A 14,909-nucleotide genomic window follows, 5' to 3' on the forward strand; every position below is an offset into this window, starting at 1 on the left:
AGACCTGGTTAAGCAAAAAAAAATTATTTTGGTGACGGTTTTGTATTCAAATTACAACAACAACTCGGTAACAAAATGAACGCTGTTCCTTAGTTTCGCTTACGAGTTTGAACGTTTGTACAAGGAGTTAAAACAGAGTTGGGTTGTTAAGTTCATCTCCATATTTGTGACGTACGCTATGTGGTGTCATTTTTAAAATGGATTTAACTAGACAAGGCTAATCTAGTATAATACATCAATCCATACAACCGTCTGTCTGTCTGCCGCCCCTGATCATAATTTTACATCTTAACCTTACCTACATATATTTCTATTTCATGTTTGCATTATTTAAGCAAGAACTATTCTTGAGCTCATAAACCTAGCTATTATCTATAATATTATTATCCTAGCGTCTGGACGGTCTGGGCCCTCTGATTGGTCAAATTTAAATAGTATGTTTCGGATAAATTCCGCTAACTTGAAAATTAAGACCCGATTTCATACTAAAATAGCATCGCCTCTTAAAAATACGAGATTTCTTCAAAAGCATCGTTTTTGCTCATATAATTTTTAGATAATATCGAAGAAAATATGTTTTAGAAAGTCCATAATTCATTGGATTAATTACATTACAATGAAAATTATCCACAGTTACGTGATTATGTTTGACGTTTATAAAAAAATCACGCTTTCCTTCAATATGGCCGATACGCACGGCTATAGATGGCCGACAGAGCGCACCTCTGGCGGTATAAAAACGAACCAAATGACTGGCGCGAATATTTAAATATGCAGCTCACAATACTTGACTACTTGACCATTAACAAGCGTTTAATACGAAGATTTCTTCTGGAAACTTATCACTTTGTAATAGTATTTTTCATTATTATTTATTTATTTTTTTTGCTTATTAATTATATCTGATTTTATATTGACATGTTTTTTAATTTCTAAAATTTCAAAATTATTTATTTGCGATGATTAATATCCTGAGTGAAGTATTTTAAGACATGAATTATCGAAAGTGTGATCATTATTCAAAAGATGATTTGCAAACTCAGATTCACTATTTCCATTTAGAGCCCTGAGATATTCTTTAGTACTGACTTCAAAGTTTCTATTGGTTCTACCTTTGTAAAAGAAATTACAATACTCCCAATTGAGTTTTTAAACTCCTGATTTTTTTTGTTTGATTTTTGCTATCTTTATTATTAAGAATAGATTTCTTCGTTGTTATTAGTACCCGTTCACGGTTGACGTTGGCTTCATGAGAACGGGCCGTTTTTACGACTCGTTTTTGTGTAAGTCGGCTCGTATGTGGAACGAGCTACCGGCATCTGTTTTTCCTCCCTCCTATAATCCGAGCCTCTTCAAGGCCCGCATTAACAAATCCCTTCCTACAGCCCCTACCTTACTCCGCCTCACAACGCTGCCCAACCGGGTGGTGACATAGTTCCCCTGTCTGTGCACTGCACAGGCAGGGACACTCTTGTGAGGTGTCACATAAAAAAAAGTATAAAACGCCAGTTGAATAGTACCAGGATTGTTTTTATATATAATTTTAGAAGTATCGTTATCCACAAACAGAATTCTACGCCATTGTTTATTTTTATCTTTAAATAATGAATGAATAGTGTTGCGGCGTGAATGGACTGTAATTGCGGTATTTTGTGATATTGTTTGATCGACTTACCAATATCTCCAAACTGTCGGCACCTTCCACTTTGCTCTGCTTTAATCACCGGTGGGGGTAATTGTTAGTATTGGAGGAGGTCAAGGAAAGGGAATAGTGATATTGGATTTTGCGAAATGGTTCAATGCGTTATATATTGCTATTTTTATGCACTCTTCACGGCGTTCTTTGCGGTTTAACATTTGCCTTATACAGCGCGGCGCGGTGGGTTTTAACTCAATATAGGTTATGCGGAAAGCGGTTGCACTTGCGGCGCGGTTACTTAAACAACTGACTTGATGTAGGTAAACGCGCGGAACGCGGGCGGGAAACAACTCGAACCAAATACTATGCAACAATAACTGGCCCGAGCATGCCCCCCGCCTTGACCAATGGTCAAAGTAACTAATACAACAAAGAAAAAAAAAGAAAAACAAAAACACGTTATGAAAGGATTCAATAAACAATACTGAACCCGCGGTAGAACTAAATTCTAAATTAACTAAATCTAAGATAACGTTAAAGTTATTGTGTAGGCAGGGGACAGAGTTTAACGACTGCCCTGCGATATGTTCCGGAGTTAGTCTTAACGTCCGCAACGCGGATCACCCCATCTACGCCGGGGTGGACGTTTACCACTACGCCAATAGGCCATTGTAGTGGTGCGATATTGTCACTCTTAATTATTACCACGGTGCCTTTCGTTATTGGATTCGAATTTGTATTCCATTTCTGACGCGATTGCAGCGTGTTCAGATACTCCATTCGCCATCGATTCCAGAAAGTCTGGACGAGACGATCGACAAGATGTTTTCGTTGCAGCAAATTTACTGGCGCATCTGACAAATCAGCAGCGGGTAAAGATTGTAATGGAGTGAGCGTTAAAAAATGCGCGGGTGTTAAAGGCAATGGAGCCGAAACATCGGTAACGCTGAGCACTGATAATGGGCGTGAATTTAGAATAGCTTCAATCTGATGAAGAACCGTTTGCATCTCTTCGTATGTGAGAAGAGATGTACCCACAACTTTATTTAAGTAACATTTAATGCACTTAATGTTACTCTCCCAGATCCCACCGAAGTGGGGTGCTTGTGGAGGATTCATCTTCCACTCGATACGGTTTTCCAACAAATTTTCTGAGAATTCTTTCTTGTAGTCCGGTGACTCTAAAAGTTCGAATAAAGCCTTCAAATGCTCCTACGAAATTTGTCCCATTATCAGAATACATTACATTTACAGGCCCTCGACGGGATAGAAAACGTTTGAACGCGTTGAGAAAGACTTCGGTCGAGAGGTCTGAAGCGAGTTCAATGTGAACCGCGCGGGTCACCAGACAGATAAATAAGCAAATGTATGCCTTTTGGCTTCTAACACCCCGACGTCTATGCGGGATTATTTGAAGCGGCCCAGCGTAGTCGACCCCCGTGTGCAGAAAGGCCTTAGCTTCGCGGACGCGGCAAGCGGGTAAATCTCCCATTATTGGGAATTGCGGTTTGGGATTGACTCTAAAGCATGTATTGCACTGATGCACGCGTTTCCGAATCAAATTGCGCGAAGAAAGTATCCAAAACCTTTGCCTCAACAGAGACATAAGTAAGGTGGGTCCCGTATGCAAGTTCTTAGTGTGGTAATAATCTACTATTAAATCAACTATATGATCATGAGCGGGTAATAAAATAGGATGACGACTATCAAATTCGAGTTCGGCGTTTCTCAATCTGCCTCCTACTCTTAGGAGACCGTCCTGAATAAATGGATTTAATTTAGCAAGAACTTGCCGTACTTTCTTGCCATCGTTCACTGACTTCATATCATCGGAAAAATGTACTTGCTGAACTGCCTTTATAATAGCGGTTTCTGCAATGTCAATATGGCTTAACTCAAATTTACGCGGCAATTTCCTAATGAAGCGAAACACGTAAATGACAATTCGAATCAATTTCGACCACGAATGAATGCGAGAAGCCAATGTGCATAATAAAGGTGACACGATTGTCTTGAGGCGATTATCGGTTTTAGGTTTCATTTCGGGTGTATCAGCTACACGAGAGCACAAGCCAAAAGTGGTTGGCTGTTCATACTGATTGGGTTTCAATTCCGGTAACTGTTCTGAATTTGCGTGCTTAAATGGTGAAATAGGCCACTCGAAATGCGGCTGGCAAAGCCATTTTGGACCATTCCACCAAATGTCATTTGCTATCAATTGCGATGGTAGCATACCTCTTGACAGGCAGTCGCTAGGGTTATCAGCACCTGCGACATGATAAAAATGACAACTGTTTAAATTTTCGTGTATTTTTGCTACGCGATTGGCAACAAAGGTTTGCCAGCGGTGAGGTGATGAATGAATCCAACTTAATGCAGCGCATAATTCTAGGCGTGCTAAGGAGACGATTTTTAGCGGTGCTACCTTTGATTTTGCGCAAACTAATTGAACCTTAATTCGGTTATCAGGAGTGGTCACATGAGCGTATACCACTCCTCCATATGCCTTTTCGCTTGCATCCGCAAATCCAACAAGTATTAACGTGCATCCTTCAGTGACTCCTATATGACGTGGAATACGAATCGACGATATTGACGGCAATTCCACGTTGAACTGCTGCCACTGTTGTGATATCCTTGCGGGTGGGATTTCGTCCCAATCGATTTTCAAATTCCACAGCTCCTTTATTAGAAGTTTGGCTTGTACAATTATAGGTGCTACCAGACCCATCACGTCAAAGAGTCTAGCGACAGATGATAAAATATTGCGTTTCGTACAAGTTCGATTGTCTGGAGTAACTTCAAATGCGAAAATGTCATCCGAAGGATGCCATCGTAGCCCAAGGATTTTTAGCGATGCATCATTATCGAAAGTTACACTTTGCGACAGGCGAAGTTCCAATGGAACGTTTTCTAAAACTGTGCTGGAATTGGATGCCCACTTAGCGAGTTGAAAACCTCCTGACTGGAAGAGCTCAATCAACTCTTCAGCCGCGCGGATAGCTTCTTGCTCATTTAAAGCAGAGCTAGCGATGTCGTCTACATTTTTTTTTATTTATTTTTTTATAATATTTAATTTTTATTTAATATTAAATTTACAATTACATGTTATTACATTACATTAAGATTATTTTCTTTTTATTACAGTACATCGTGATACACCTTTTTTTAGAGCAAATGCTCGTGTTAAAAAGGCGGAGAAACGCGTGTAAATAGTAATTTAACATATTTTTTCAGAGAGTGTAATGATAATGAAAAGAATTTTTATTTTTTAATATAACAAAATAAAAAATTTATATGTAACAAAATTTTATCAAATAGAAAAGAGAAAAGGATGTAAAAGAAAGAAAGAGATAAGAATAAGAAATAAGAGAAAAGGATTTCAATATAATAATAATTGAGAGATTATATTGTCTTTTTAAGTATAAACGATTTTAATGTGCTATTGATATAGTGCTTTTATTGAGCTTTTGAATTTTTTGTAATTCATTTCCAATCTTAAGTTAAGAGGTAATTGGTTAAACCATTTGACACCAAAATATTTATAAAATTGTTGGGCTGTGGTGGTGTTACAGCGCGGGATAGTTATAGAGCCAAGAATACTTTGTCTATTGCTGTTCGAAAAAGTTATTAAGTTGTCAATGTTGAAACAATCTTTATGTATTTGAAAAAGAGTTATTTTTTTATAAATAATATGAAGTGAAGGGACTTTAAATTCTTGAAATAATCTAATTGTGGGGTAATCATACGGTTTTTTCAAAATTATTTTTACTAATATTCTTTGGATGATTTCTAAAGGTAAGAGAGAAGTTTTGAATGCTCCACCCCAACCAACAATTCCGTATTGTAATACTGATTGAATTAGTGAAAAATATATGGTTCTTAATAATTTAAAATTTAGTATGTTTCGTATTCTAAGAAAAATGTACAATAATTTTCTTAATCTTTCTACTATTGCATTGATTTGTAATTTCCACTTTATGTTACTATCTATAATTACACCTAGATATTTTACATTAGTTTTAACAGTAAGTACAGAGCAGTCAGGTTTACATAAATTTGAAATTCTATTACAATTACATGAGTGTATACTTATCTTTAAATTATCAGGGAATGAATTTTTATTAATGGTGAAAGGTATTATAAAAGTTTTTTCAGTATTAAGTGTTAACAAATTATTATCGAACCATTTTTTTAGTATGTTTATATCTAACTCTGCTGTTCTTTGGGTTTCATTCCAAGTTAATCCCTCAGTTAAAATTGCTGTGTCGTCAGCGTATGAAATAAGTTTAGACATAATTGAGAGATTAAAAATATCGTTGACATAAATGATGAAAAGAATTGGACCTAGAACAGTTCCCTGCGGGATGCCAAAATTTGTGGTCTGCGAATCACTCAGAGAGCCATTTAACTTTACAAATTGCTCTCTATTAAAAAGGTAATTTTCAATCCACGTTAAAGCATTGTTAGTTATACCAATTTTCGCTAGTTTCGAGATAAGATTAGAGTGTGATATACTATCAAATGCTTTTCTTAAGTCGACAAATGTTCCAATGCATTTTTTTTATTATCTAAAGATTTATAAATTTCAGATGTTAAGTCAACGATAGCATCTTGAGTGCTCATATTTTCTCTAAAACCATATTGATGTGCATTTAAAATATTATTTTCTTTAACAAATTTAAATATTTGTTTTTTTACAATTTTTTCAAATATTTTGGCAATGTTTGAGGTGAGAGAAATTGGCCTATAGTTACTACTTAGATTGGGGTCCCCAGATTTAAAAATTGGGGAAATAATAGTTTTTTTGTAGGTAAAGGGAAAGTTGCCATTTTCAAAACTTGTATTTATGATGTGAGCCAATGGTTTACAGAGTGAGTCAGAATTTTTTTAAAGTATTTCTACAGAAATATTGTCAAAACCAGGGGAAGAATTACCTTTTAATTCATTAACAATTTGTTTAATTTCATCAACATTAGTTCGTTGAAATTGACTCAAGTTGTTACAATTATTGGATGGTGACTGTAGATCTTTATTATCAGTGTTATTTATTTTAAGTGATAATTTTTCATTATTATCAGTGTTTTTTATTTTGAGTGCTAATCTTTCACCAACTGACCCAAAATAACTATTAAAAATATTTGCACATTTCGTTGGATCCGTGTTTACATCGTAAAGTTTGTTATCAATATCTGTGATTTTGTTTATGTTAGATTTTTTTGGTTTTTTATTGATAATTTCATTTATAGTTTGCCATATCTTTTTATTATTGTTGCCAGCAATATTGATTTTTTCTTTATAGAAATCTTCTTTGGTTTTCCGAATAATGTGGCATAGTTTATTTCTGAATTTTTTAAAGTATTCGTATAGTTTATAGTTTTCTGGAAACTTTTTATGTTCTTTATAATTTTTTTCTTTATGTCTAATTGAAATTATGATTCCTTGAGTGATCCATGGTTTTAATTTTTTAAATTTAGTTTTTGGAGAGTATTTTATAATGGAAGAGGAAGATTTGATGTGCTTATTCAAGATTGCTTCAAAATTTAGTGAACATAAGTCGGTGTTATTAGAGGATAGAACAGTTTCCCAATTTTCAATATTAAGGTTTTGTTGTAATTTTTCGTAATTAATAATAGTTTTTGGGAAATTATTGCGGGAGTAATTATTCACATCTATTTTGTCAGTTTTAAAAGCTACAATACATGTGTGATGATCAGTAATGTTATTTTTCCAAATAATTGTTTTTATTTTTTCAGTTTCATTAGAATTACACCAGATATGATCTATGCATGATGGCCTTTGTCCATGAAATTCTCTCGTATATTTTTTTATACATAGTTTAAAATTTAGTTCCGTTAATGTGTTGATATATTCAGTTTTTTCATTATTTCTATTATTTTCAAATTCGTTAGATATATCAATATTAACATCGCCTACAACAAATGCATTTTGAGAACAATTAGTATTTATAATAGATTTCAGATTCTCGGTGAAATTACTAATGCTCGAGTTATGTGTTCTATATAATGCTATTATATCATAAAACGTGTGTTTTATAATAATTCGAATATGAAGACAATTTACAAGATCGATATGAATTTCATTAACGGAAATATTCTCATGAATAGATTTTACAAAAACAATGATACCGCTGTTTTGATTTATTTTGTAAGTTGTGACAAAGTATTTGTAACCAGGTAAATTATAGGTACCTGAGTAGCCGCTAATTCTGGCTTCAGACAACACAATACAATCCGGTTTATGAGTGAGTTCATTTAATGCAAGTGTAAAATGATCAAAATTTTTCGAGACACTTCGAATATTTAGGTGAAGGATTGTTAATGCTTTTAGAGAATCTATTTCTAATAATGTGTTATTACATTCAACACTAGTTAGACAAATATTTTCCGAAATATTAAAAGATGAGTCTATCTCTTCAAATAATGAGTCAGACATGGTAGTGTTTTAAGAGTATAGAAAAAAAAAATTGATTTCGACATTATTGTATTGTTGAAATATAATTGTAGGAAAAAATGTATTTGAGGAGAAAAAGTGTTCGCCGAGTGAAACATTAGTTTCAGCAAGAAAATAAATATTAACAAAATTATTAGAATAAAAAAAAACACAATGGTAACAAAAAATAAATTGGTAACAAAATCTCTTATGAATCTCATGCATGAATTTATACATGAAATGTAATTTAATTCTGCTAACATATTTAAATAATTTAAGTGTCCGATAAATAGCAATGATATTAAATGAATAATTCATAAAATTTATCTCCAAGTTTAATATATTGACATTGTTCACCATTATTTCATTTACACTTGTGACAGCGTAAATATTTGATACAAATATGGCGACGCCGCAAATTCTGTTAGTTTTATATTTTGTTGTATAGTACGAGTAACCCGGTATATTATAATTAATTTCACTCGATGAATGCATTTCTGATAATATTATACAGTCAAGTCTATTTAATTGTTTAATAGTTATTAGAAATTCTTCGAAATTTTTTTCCAAAGATCTAACGTTCATGTGTATTATTATTAGGCTGGCTGTAGGTTTTATATCTATAAAATCGTTTGTATTATTTACCGTGTCAACAATCCTTACGTCTATTTTATATGAATTATCTATTGCGTTTATTATAAAGTCGTTCATTTTGAGGTAGTAATAAAAATTAACAATAATGTTGGCGCTGGGAATACACTTCACATTTGCAATTATAATATTACTTGTGTTGACTTTTATATTATCACTGCGTGTTAACACTTTGCGGGAGGGCTTTTCGCAATATTTTTTTGAAATATTGTGCAATTTATTTAGGTTTTCGTTAGACTTGTAATTAATGATATGCATCATTAGTCGTAATCGATGCGATCCCTCGCAATTTTCAGCATTTTGTTTCTATAGTTGCACCTAATACTGTTGGCTGCGTGGTCCGTGGTGTTTTTTTCTCCATATTTAGAATTTTGTCTGGTGCAGTTTACACATGCTGGTACTGTTTTTTCTCTTCCCGGACATTTTGAAAGGATGTGGTCGCCCATGCAGTGTGGGCAAATTGGAGGGCTGGTTCGGTGTAGGCATCTTTTAGCCGTATGCATGAACATACAGCAATGAAAACATTGAGTTAATGGATCGCAATCTTCAATTTTTACTCGTTGAAACTGTATATTTAGTTTACCGAGTGCAAGGAGACTTTTTCGCATTTTGCCACTGGTTTCCATGATGTAGCTAGTGAATTGGCGCTGCTTTTCGTTTATGTTTGTGTTTTTTATCTCCGTTATAAGTGTGATTTTGTTGTCTTCACTTTCCTTGTAAACATCTTCAATTCCTTCATTCTGGGTAATTATTCCGCAAACTATTTCGTCTTCAGTAAGATTGGATTTTAATCCTTTTATTATTATTTTTGGTCTTTTCTTTTGAATTTCATTTACCACCAAATCGGTATTCAGTTTTTTTATTTCGGCTGTTAAGGTATTTGCATATTCCTTTTTTGGGCATGATATTATTATTTTTTCTTCTTTTGTTTTTCTCAAACCATTTATTCCTATCTTTATGTTACTTAAATTTATTTCTTTTTTTATTATTTTTTCAATTTCTTCTGCTTTAGCATTATTTTTGGTCGACGAAATGATGATTGAGAATCTCTCTTCTTCTCGAGGAGTAACTTTGGTTGTTGATACTTTCTGGGCATATGATGGTGTTGTTGCGCTTTTCATTATTTTTTCAAATTTTCCCACATAAACATCTCTATTAATAATATCCCTTGCAAGAGGGAAGCGAGCGCCTTCATCTAACATTAATTGTTTGATTGCTCGAAGGGCTAAGAACGGACTACATTTAAGACCGAATGTTACGCGATTGTATTGGTAAGCCTGAAGCGGCTTTTGCGGATCGAATCTATATAAAATTCGTTGATAACGACGATCTTCTTTGCGAACATTTATACATAAATACATTTGACGAACGTCTGCGGATATTGCGATAGGAAAAAGGCGTAAATTCAGAAGAATGCAAAATAAATCATTCTGTAGGCTTGGTCCCGTGTGTAAAATATCGTTCAAAGATAAACCAGTTTTTGTCTTTGCGCTTGCGTCCAGAACCACTCTCACCTTTGTTGTCAATTTATCTTCACGCCTAACTGCGTGATGCGGGATGTAGTATGCGTTTTCTGACGGTAAGGCTTCCACCTGGGACAGATAACCTTTATGAATATGTTCTCTTATTACTTCATCATAAAGCGGTTTTAGTTCTGGCAGATGATTAAATTTTCTTTCTAGTGAGTAAAACCGATTTTGCGCAGCTTGCAATGAATCACCTAAGTCACAAGGGTTGCTTTTGAATGGCAAAGCCACTTCATAAGAACCGTCCTCGAGGCGAGTTGTGGTGCCTTTAAATATGTCTTCAGCTTCTTTTTCTTCGAGGCTGTGAACTGGTTCCGAACCAATATCTTCGATTTCCCAGAATTTTTGCATTAAGTTCTCAATTTCGTGCGTAGCGCAGAAAGTGAATGCGGTGTTTGGTTGAGAATTTACTGGGGCGTCACCCATAAAAACATAACCTAATGTGGTTTGAATCGCGACTGGAAAACCGGGGGTGATTATCTTATTTGGTAGCAACAGTTGAGAGAACAGACTGACGCCAATTAGCAAATCGATTGGGCCTGGTATTGCCCAGGTGTCGTCTGCCAGCGGAACATTTATAAATTTATATGACGTCAAGTCCACCTTGCAAGTAGGTAAATGAGCGGTAATTTTTTCTAAAACTAGAGCGGTTATGGAGTATTTGAAGTAGGGATCAATCCTAGATTGAATTGTCAATGTGACACTTCCTCTTATTGATTGCGTTTTGCCACCTAAACCCTGGACTGCGAAGCGCGTTCCTGAACTGACTGCCAGGCCTAATTTTTCACAACATTGTGAAGTTATATAATGCTTTTGTGAGCCTGGGTCTAGAAGACAGCGGACGGTATTCTCTTCACCGTTTCGATCAACAGTGTTAACTTTGGCGGTAGCAAGAACTTCAGTGGTTGCCCCTTGTCGCGTGGTTGCTGACATAGTACATATCGGCGGTTCTGCATCGTTAGGTTGAGTTTCTCCATTGGATGTGGAGGCGTTTGCTTGACTGGGTTTATCAAAATGAAGAAAAGTATGGTGCTTGCCATGACACTTATGACAAGTGCCTTTTGATTTACATTTTGTAGATGTATGTTGCGGGCTCAAGCAATTAAAACACAAAGATTTTTCCTTTGCGAAGGAAAACCTTTCCTTTGGTGATAATTTTAAAAATTGTGTACAAGTGTACAGTTGCGTGTGGTTCTCATTTTGACAATAAAGGCATTTTGATTGCGTACTTGTGTAAGTATGATGTGTGCGGAGTTGAGCTGTGCGACCAGTTCCACCGGAACTGGTTGAATGTGTGTTGGCGGTGTTAGGTCCACGAGTTGTTGAAGTTCGTTGCAGAATTTTGACCTGATCTTGCACAAACGACACCAATTGCTTGCAGGTGGGAATCTCAATTTCTCGAACTGAGAGCTCAAATGCTTGTGCAGTTTGCGACTCTAACTTCTGCAAAGCGCATTGTAGTAATATAAAATCCGAAAGGTCTTCTATTCCCAATTGTTTTAGTGCGGCGATAGATGCTGAATATTTTTCTATAAAAACTGTCAGATTGTTTGCGTTGTGAGCTACGGTTTTTGAATGAAATATGTTATTCAGATAATAAGTGGCAAGAGATCGCTTATCTTGATATTTATTGACTAGCGTATCCCAGATTATTTTATATGTGTCTCCAGTTGGCACTAAACCTGACGTAACATTTTTCGCGGTTCCAGTTAATTTTCCAATTAAATATTGTACGCGTTGCGAATCAGATAGTTGTGAATTTAAATGAACATTTGTTTTGAATGTTTCATAAAATATATGCCAATTTTCCATCCGTCCATCAAACGTAGGTAATTCTATAGCGGGTAACTTAATAAAATTATTATTATTAGTCGTAGCAGCACACGCAGATGTAGATGTTTGCGGTTTTGTAGCTAAATTTGGTTTTAAATTATTTCGTGCGCGAATAATACGTGTGTATAATTCTTCAAACTGTTCCCAGCTTGAATAATCTGGTTCAGAATTCGGGTCTGACGTAAGAGTATTCTCGTTAATTTGATCAATAATTAATTCAAATTTATTTTTAATTTCTAAAATACTTTCAGATTCAGACATAAATGCTTCACCTGAGCGTGACGCTTCGAAATTAATTGGCAAATTATTTGCAAGCAAAACTAAATTTTGAACCCTTTTTAGAATAATATCTCTTTTACCTTTTAGTAAAACTAATTGTCTTTTTAGTTTGTCTTCCATTTTTAGAATTATTTGCAAACTAAAAGTTTAATTATTTATAAAATAATGCGCAAGAAACACAAGTGTACTGGGCGACAATTTGTACTGACGAATTATAGTGGAGAAGTTATTTTCCAAATAATTAAATATATTGTGCCATAAACTCAAGCGATGTTTACGTACGTACTTAGGTTGGCATTAATACATAGACGAATATATTACGCTGGAATATCTTTGCGATTTGCACCGAATAAATTTGCTACAACAACATCGATAAATAATTTAATTACCCAAAATATCAAAGAGTACCTATACCTAGGCATGTAATTTCAAATAGCGGGCGAGTATTGCTAACTGAATTCTTACACAAAATGAATGCGATTTGCGATTGAATAGGAACAAATATGGTTCTAGAATTACCAAAATGTAATTCTCAATTTAAATAATGCGGCTCGAATAGGACCAAATGTTGCGGCGTGAATGGACTGTAATTTGCGGTTTTTTTGTGATATTGTTTGATCGACTTACCAATATCTCCAAGCTGTCGGCACCTTTCCACTCTGCACTGCGGTAATCACCGGTGGGGGTAATTGTTAGTATTGGAAGAGGTCAAGGAAAAGGAATAGTGATATTGGATTTTGCGAAATGGTTCAATGCGTTATAGATTGCTATTTTTATGCACTATTTCACGGCGATATTTGCGGTATAACATTTGCCGTTTTTAGCGCGGCGCGGTGGTTTTAATAACTCAAGATAGGTTATGCGAAAAGCGGTTGCACTTGCGGCGCGGTTACTAAAACAACTGACGCATGTAGGTGCAAGGCGCGGAACGCGGGTGGGAAACAACTCGAACCAAATACTATGCAACAATAACTGGCCCGAGCAAATAGGTTTAATTTTTTTATTTAGTTTTTCAACTTCAATTTATTATAATAACCGTTATTAAATGCTATTTGTCTTATGAATATATTGTTTTATGGTTATATGCTATTTGTTTTTTTTCAGGTCTTAAAATACTTCACTATAAATAATTTAGAAATTTTAGAAATTAGGAAACATGCTAATATAAAAGCAGATATAATTAACGAGAATTTTTTTTATAAACTCTCTTTTAAATATTTTCCCACTTAACTGGTCTTTCCCGTCTAACGATATTGTAATTCCTAATTATTATAAACCCAGCCTACTCTTACCCCTCCCCCCTCCTTCCACTTCTTCTTTCCAATTGCAATCTATATTTAATTTTTGACTTCGGTGTGTACAAAATAAAATGTAAACATTATATGATTTAAGATTTTCACGGCCAAAAGTATTTTTGTTATTTGTTTTTGGGGTGTTATGCCGTGTTACGCTAACTCCTTCTTTAGCCAACGTTTCGGACAGCATTGCAGTGTCCATCATCAGGGCATATATAACACATAAATAGGGCATATATAACACATAAATAACACATCTGCCCTGATGATGGACACTGCAATGCTGTCCGAAACGTTGGCTAAAGAAGGAGTTAGCGTAACACGGCATAACATGTAAACATTATATTTATTTATTTATTGGACAATTTGCATAGCGCCGCTTTTGTGAGATATCACCTCAGGGGCGCTATGTTGTAATAATCTACTTTTATATAAAGATTTTTACTCGCCTGATGAAGGTGTATATATAATCTAACTTTAAACTTTATTAGATACAGTAATAGTTGTAGGTAAAGAATTACCACCAGTTGGAGTAAAATTAACACATTTTAATTAAACCGACTGCTAATCTCATCGCACAATTACCCTCCTTTTATTCATAAACACGGGTACAGTTAATCAATATGTAATAATCTATTATTTAAGTCAACTTTGTTATAACTATCTTTGACTGTGACAAACCATACGATATTGATTCAACTTATAGACATTGACGGTTGTAACACATATTTAAGCACTGCAAGTCTCCTACGAGCTAATTATATTAGATACGATAACAGTTAATATCCGTTGTAGACGTGTAGTCAATAATAGTGTTTCATTTGAAATAATCCATCACAAATACGTAAAATTGCATTTATTCAAACAACTGTCATTCTTATTATGCGTAAATTAAGCGTGTTAATATTCATTAACTCCTTCCTCTTCCGTGTTTTAACAATATATACTCACCCTCTCTCTGTGAATGACCTAATATCTATCTATTAAATGTAACTGTTGTTAATATCACTTAAAATGGGCGAAGCCAAAGCAAGTGCCGTTGAAGCGGAGCGGGTTTTTAACTGCTAGTCATATTTATTACTCATTATCGAGCCCCCTTAAATAATGAAACAATCCTCGAAATTCGACTTGATTACTTTGTTACCTCAAAATCACTGGATTGTTCAAGCTGTTGAATTAAACAACTGAAAGCAGGCAAAACAAATCAGAAAACAGAAATGTTTACCTTCTGGT

The 14,909-nt window shown here is 34.7% G+C and overlaps 1 protein-coding gene across 1 annotated transcript in view; it reads right to left on the minus strand.

Annotated features, from left to right (window-relative positions):
* LOC149409760 (uncharacterized) overlaps positions 1-14,909 on the minus strand; it is a 59,470-nt gene that overhangs the window by 18,565 nt on the left and 25,996 nt on the right. The window lies entirely within an intron of this gene.

Source organism: Hesperophylax consimilis, chromosome 29, assembly GCF_061612785.1.
Source record: "Hesperophylax consimilis isolate HC1 chromosome 29, BYU_Hcon_1.0, whole genome shotgun sequence".
Classification (NCBI taxonomy): domain Eukaryota; kingdom Metazoa; phylum Arthropoda; class Insecta; order Trichoptera; family Limnephilidae; genus Hesperophylax; species Hesperophylax consimilis.